The following is a 6647-nucleotide window of genomic DNA, read 5'->3' as shown; positions in this document are numbered from 1 at the left end:
TTCGCACATGTGCGCTAAAGCGTCATCAGGTATCCAGCCCCTCACTCAGCTGGAGGAAGCGGCTGAATAGGAGACTTTGAGGCTGGAGCTCTCCCCCCTCGGCAACTCGCTCCAGGCCTCGACGCTTCCTCCCCTCAGCCGCTCGCTCTACACCTCGATGCTCCCCTGGAAAATTGTTCCCCACTCGCGTCATCCAGCTCTATGGCCGCTTGCTCTCTGCCCCCCAACCCCCACTCCAGCCGCTAGCTCTAGGCCGTGCCACTTCCCTCCCCTAGGCCACTCACTACTCACTCCTACGTCACACTTTGCAGCCCACCTTGCTTCTTCGGGCGGCGCGTGGAGACTGGACAAACGTGGGAGCAAGTGGCCGAGAGAAGGGAAGCAGCGCAGCCGAGAGCTAGCGGCTGGAGGGGAGGGGGGGTGGGGAGTGAGCGAACGACTGGAGAATGGGGTGACATGATCGGGAGACAATCGGCCAGGGAAGTAGGGGGGGGAGCAGCGAGGTCTGGAGTGAGCGACTGTGGAGGGTGGAAGCGGCCGGTGCAAAGCAGGGGGAGAAAGCGAGTTGTGCCACCTAGTGGTTGCGTTGTCAGCAAACGCAGCCTTTATTGTCCATCCTTAATTGCCCTTGAGAAGGTGGTGGTGAGCTGCCTTTTTGGAGCTGCTGCAGTCCATGTGTTGTACGTAAACCCACAGTGCTGTTAGGAAGGGAGTTCCAAGATTTTGATCCAGTGACAGTGAAGGAATGGTGATATAGTTCCCAGTCAGGACAGTGTGTAACTTGGAGGGGAGCTTGCAGATGGTGGTGTTCCCATTCATCCAATGTCCTTCTAGGTGGTTGAGGTTGGGGGTTTGGAAGGTGCTGTCGAAGGAGGCTTGGTGAGTTGCTGCAGTGCATCTTGTAGATGGTACACACTGCTGCCACTGTTCACTGGTGGTGCAGGAAGTGAATATTTAAAGTAGTGGATGGAGTGCTGATCAAGTGATCTGCTTTGTCCTGGATGGTGTTGAGTTTCTTTGGTGTTGTTGGAGCTCCACTCATCCAGGCAAGTGGGGAGTATTACATCACACTCCTGACTTGTGCCTTGTAGATGGTGGACAGGAGGTGAGTTACTTGCAGCAGAATTCCCAGCTTCTGACCTGCTCTTGTAGCTACGGTATTTATATGACTGATCCAATTCAGTTTCTGCTCATTGGTAACCCCCCGGATGTTGATTGTGAAGGATTCAGCAATGGTAATGTCATTGACTGTCAAGGGGAGATGGTTAGATTCACTCTTGTTGGAAATGGTCATTGCCTGGCATTTTTGTGGCGTGCATGTTACTTGCCACTTATCAGTCCAAGCCCAATCTTGCCCAGGTCTCTCTACATGTGGACACGGACTGCTTCAGTATCTGAGGAGTTACTAATGCAACTGAACATTTTGCAATCATCAGTGAACATTTCCACTTCTGACCTTATGATGGAAGGAAGTTTATTGATGAAGCAACTGAAGACGGTTGGGGCCGAGGACACGACCCTGAGGAACTCCTGAGCGATGTCTGGTACTGAGATGATTGGCCACCAACAACCAGCACCATATTCCTTTGCGCAAGGTATGCCTCCAACCAGTGGAGATTTTTCTCCTTGATTGCCATTGACTTCAATTCTGCAAGGGTTCCTTGATGCCCTTGGCAAGAGCAGTCACTGTCACCTCACCTCACCTCCTGAATTCAGCTCTTCTGTCCATATTTGGGCCAAGGCCATAATGAGGTCAGGAACTAAGTGGCCCTGGCGGAACCCAAAATGAGCATTGGTGAGTAGGTTATGGCTGTGTAAGTGCTGCTTGATAGCACTGTCAACGACACCTTCCATCACTTCACTGATGATCAAGAGGAGGCTGATCGGGCAGGAATTGACCGGGTTGGATTTGTCCTGCCTTTTGTATACAGAACATACCTGGGCAATTTTCCACATTGCTGGGTAGATGCCAGTGTTGTAGCTTGGCGGGCGGCGTGGCTAGTTCTGGAGCACAAGTCTTCAGCACTGCAGCCAGGATGTTGTCAGTATCCAGAGCCTTCAGCCATTTCTTGATATCATGTGGAGTGAAGTGGATTTAGCTGAAGATTGGCACCTGTGATGCTGGGGACCTCAGGAGGAGGCCGAGATTGATCATCTACTTGGCACTTCTGGCTGAAGATGGTTGCAAATGATTCAACCTTGTATTTTGCACTGATATACTGGTCTCCCTTATCATTAAGGATGGGGATATTTGTGGAGCCTCGTCCTCCTGTTAATTGTTTAATTATCCACCACCATTCAGGACTGGATGTGGCAGGACTGCAGAGCTTTGATCTGATCTGTTGGTTGTGAGATCACTCAGCTCTGTCTATTGCATGCTGCTTCCGCTATATGACATGCAAGTAATCCTGTGTTGTAGCTTCACTCATTTTTAGGTCTGCTTGGTGCTGCTCCTGACATGCCCTCCTGCACACTTCATTGAACCACTATTGCTCCCTTGGCTTGATGGTAATGGTTCGAGTGAGGGATATGTCAGGCCATGAGGTAACATATTGTGTTTAAATACAATTCTGCTGCTGCTGATGACCCACAGTGCCTCATGGATGTCCAGTTTTGAGCTGCCAGATCTGTTCATTTCTTCCCTCAGATATAATTGAAAAAAAAATTCTGAAGAAATGCATGAACTAAATAAAAAGGAGAGAGAAATAAATACTGACAAAATGGATGGCAGAATTTGGAAGGTAAAAAGATTTCAGTTTTATTATTGATGAGTGAGAGGAATATATCACACTTTGGGGCTTCTGGAAGTGGATTTACTGATAATCTGGGGAATTGATAGGAAGCTGCTTCATAGTTGGTGGAACAAATTCCCGCCCTTGGGGTGGAGCCAACAGCAGCATCCGTCCAATAACAGACAGAGTAGAAGTACTGTATCAGGCCTTGTTAACTCAGTTGGTAGAGCATGAGACTTTTAATCTCAGGGTCTTGGATTTGAGACCCTTGTTGTGTGGTTGTTCTTCCCTTTTTCAGTCTTCATCAGCAGAGAGTTCAAGGATTGTTTGAAATTAAATTCAACAACATCACCAGATTTCAACTACTCCCACCCCGCCCCCTCCCAGTGTAGTTGACAGGACTCTCAACCTCTGCCTTCCCCCTTCCCCTCCCTCCCAGATCTGCGACAGGGTTCCCCTTGTCCTCACTTTCCACCCCACCTGCCTCCACATCTAAAGGATCATCCTCCACCATTTCCGCCACCTCCAGCGTGATGCCACCACCAAATGCATCCTCCCATCCCCTGTCAGCATTCTGAAGGGATTGTTCCCTCCGCGACACCCTGGTCCACTCCTCCATTACCCCCAATACCTCGTCCCCTTCCCAAGGCACCTTCCCATGCAATCGCAGGAGATATAATACCTGCCCTTTTCCCTCCTCTCTGCTCATTATCTAAAGCCCCAAACACTCCTTTTAGGTGAAGCAGCGATTTACTTGTACTTCTTTCAATTATGTATACTGTATTCACTGCTCACAATGCGGTCTCCTCTAAACTGGGGAGACCAAATGCAGATTGGATGGAACACCTCTGCTCAGGCCGAAAGCATAATCCTGAGCTTCGGGTTGCTTGCCATTTCAACACTCTCCCCTGCTCTCATGTCAACACTTCTGTCTTTGGCCTGTTCCAGTGTTCCAGTGAAAATCAACCCAAGCTCGAGGAGCAGCACCTGACCTTTTGATTCGGCACTCTACAGCCTTGTGGATTGAACATTGTGTTCAATAACATCAGAGCATGACTGGTGTCAGGCAACCACAAGCATTAACACACTCTTTGCCTTTGTCCCAGGACAGCTTTGTTATTTAATCTCTCCTGCCCTCTGCCCTATCAAACACCTTCCTCTTTGTTCTCTCCCACATGCCCCTCCCCGTCACTTGTTTAAAACCTCATTCTTTTCTAACCTGTGTCTGTTCTGATGAAAGGTCACAGACCAGAAATGTTAACTCCGTTTCTCTCACCACAGATGCTGCCAGAGCTATTGAGTATTTCCAGCACTTTTTGTTTTTATTTCAGATTTCCAGCATCTGCAGTATTTTGCTTTTATTGTGTCAGAAAGTCTTTCCTTGATTCAGGACTCTTACCTCTCTCCAGAATCTCTCTGCTAAAGATTGAACTTTATCTCATTTCACTCACAGCTCAGGGTCAGTGTGGCACAGTGGGACTTCTGGCTGTCTCCCACTTCACAGTCCATCAGTACTGAGAAAACAATGGGGAATATTACTCACATGTTGTGTTCTGTAAATTTTTACAAACACTTTAATGTATATATTGTCTTCCAAAGCAGTGACAGAATGCTGGCTTTGGTGTGTTGTTGAAATAGCTTTGTTGAGTTCGTGCTGTACTAACAGTTAAACAGTTCTTGGTTCAATACCAGGTTTTGGCACTTTCAACCTCTCCTGTGTCTTTTTCTTTGGCTCCAATTGTCAAGCTGCATGATTTACTCTGAAATTAGCACCAGAGAACCAAGGCACCAGCGAGCATGAGGAGCTGAAATTAGCACAGATCAAATCCACTTAATATTTCTGACTGAAGATGGTTGCAAATGCTTCAGCTTCATCTTTTGCACTGACGTGCTCAGCACCACCATCATTGAGGATGTGAATGTTTTTGGAGCCTCCTCATCTTGTTAGTTATTTAATTATCCACCACCATTCACAACTGGATGTGGCAGGACTGTGGAGCTGTGATCTGATCCTGAGGGAGATATCCGTGTGTGGAGTGGCGGGATGTATGGAGAGTGATCCTGAAGAGGGTGCCCGAGCCTGGAGTGGAAGCTTCCCGTGGAGGTACAGGAGTAGGTCATTCAGCCCCAGTGTTTTATAAAGGTTTAGCATAACTTATTTGCTTTTACTCTATGCCTCTATTAATAAAGCCAAGTGTCCTGTTTGCTCTTAGCAACCTTTTCAAACCTTGATCAAAAAAGATTGGTGTACATTGTCTCATTCTTCCTCCTAAACTGTATCACTTCACAAGTCTCTGTGTAAAATTTTATCTGTTGTGTGAAAGCCCATTTTACCAGTGTGTTTAAGTTCCTCTGAAGTGTGTTACTGTCACTGGCATAGGATGAAATTCACGAGCATTCTTTGATGCTATCTCCGTGGAAAGAGCAATCTTACACACTAGCTCAAATTGGGATTTTGTGTGTTTAGTATCTTTCCTCATCCACCAATATAAGCACAAATCTGTCTCATAATGTACGGTCTAAGAATGTGCCAATGTTGCAATGTGGTGATAAATTCTTCAATGTCACAATGTACTCACCAACTGTTTCACTACTTTTCTGTTTTCTGGATCCAAGTTTGTAGCTTTCCGCGATCTCTAGTGGCTTAGGGTTGAGCCTCACTTCAACGAAGAAACGGAAAATTATGATTTAAAGATTACACTGTCAATCATTCACATCTCTGTCTTCTCCTGAACTTCGAGTTCAAATTTGTTTGTGAAGTTGATTCACACGTTAAGACAGCACAGTCTTTGTCTTTGTGAAGGAAGTGATTTGGGAATGGCTGGTTGAAACTGTCCCTTCTTGCACAGAAATTCAGTGCAAATACTTGATCACTCACAATTTCCTTGAGAGAAATTTGTTCACAATCGCATTCGACACAGAAACTGCCTCAGCATTAATCTCACTGAAGCAGAATGTGACCGTGTTGTATGTTTCAGAATGTTGTTGCCGTTATTTGTCGCTTTTAACCAAGACTGCGAGACAGGGCAAGGTTGATCCGAGGTTGGAATATATTATCATTCAGGAGCAAGAAAAATCAAAAGGAACAAAATAAGAAAACCCAGTCTCCAGATTTGAGAATCTGTAGATCCGCTTTGGGAAAGTGAATCAGAGCAGAAGGAAGGGTGAACTGTCCAGAAGAGAGATGAAGATACAGCTCAGTCAACACGTTCCCCTGGTTTATGATGCTGGAACATTCCTCACACAGAAATGATTCAACCCAATGACAAACATTCTTACAGCTGATAATTTATGCTACTGATTTAAGGACTGTCTCATGTGGTTACCGAGTGACGACGAGAAGATATTAAACTTTGTTCTATTCAATCTAGCTGTGATAAAGTTTGAATTTTTCTCCCTTTTATAAACAGTATTTGAAGGGTCTCGGTAACAATGTTCAGTGTTGATGAGAGTGGGGTCTGGGTGAGAAGCTGCTGAGTGTGACAGGGTCAGGACTGGATGCAGGAAGTTCTCTGACAGTCTCCCTCTATCTCTCTAATGGGTTTGAGTTGATTTACGACTGATAGCTTTTATTTTACTTTTCTTATTTAGAGAGATAGCCCCTTCGGCCCACCGAGTCTGTGCCAACCAGCAACCACCCATTTATACTAATCCTGCATTAATCCCATATTCTCTACCACATCCCCACCATTCTCCTACCACGTACCTACACTAGGGACAATTTACAATGGCCAATTTACCTATCAACCTGCAAGTCTTTTGGAGGTGGGAGGAAACCAGAGCACCCGGCGGAAACCCACACAGACATAGGGAGAACTTGCAAACTCCACACAGGCAGTACCCAGAACTGAATCCTGGTCGCTGGAGCTGTGAGGCTGCGGTGCTAACCATTGCGCCACTGTGCTGCTGTTGGTG

The sequence above is a fragment of the Heterodontus francisci genome, chromosome 35, assembly GCF_036365525.1.
Source record: "Heterodontus francisci isolate sHetFra1 chromosome 35, sHetFra1.hap1, whole genome shotgun sequence".
NCBI lineage: Eukaryota > Metazoa > Chordata > Chondrichthyes > Heterodontiformes > Heterodontidae > Heterodontus > Heterodontus francisci.
Note: the sequence above shows the minus strand (reverse complement) of the source record.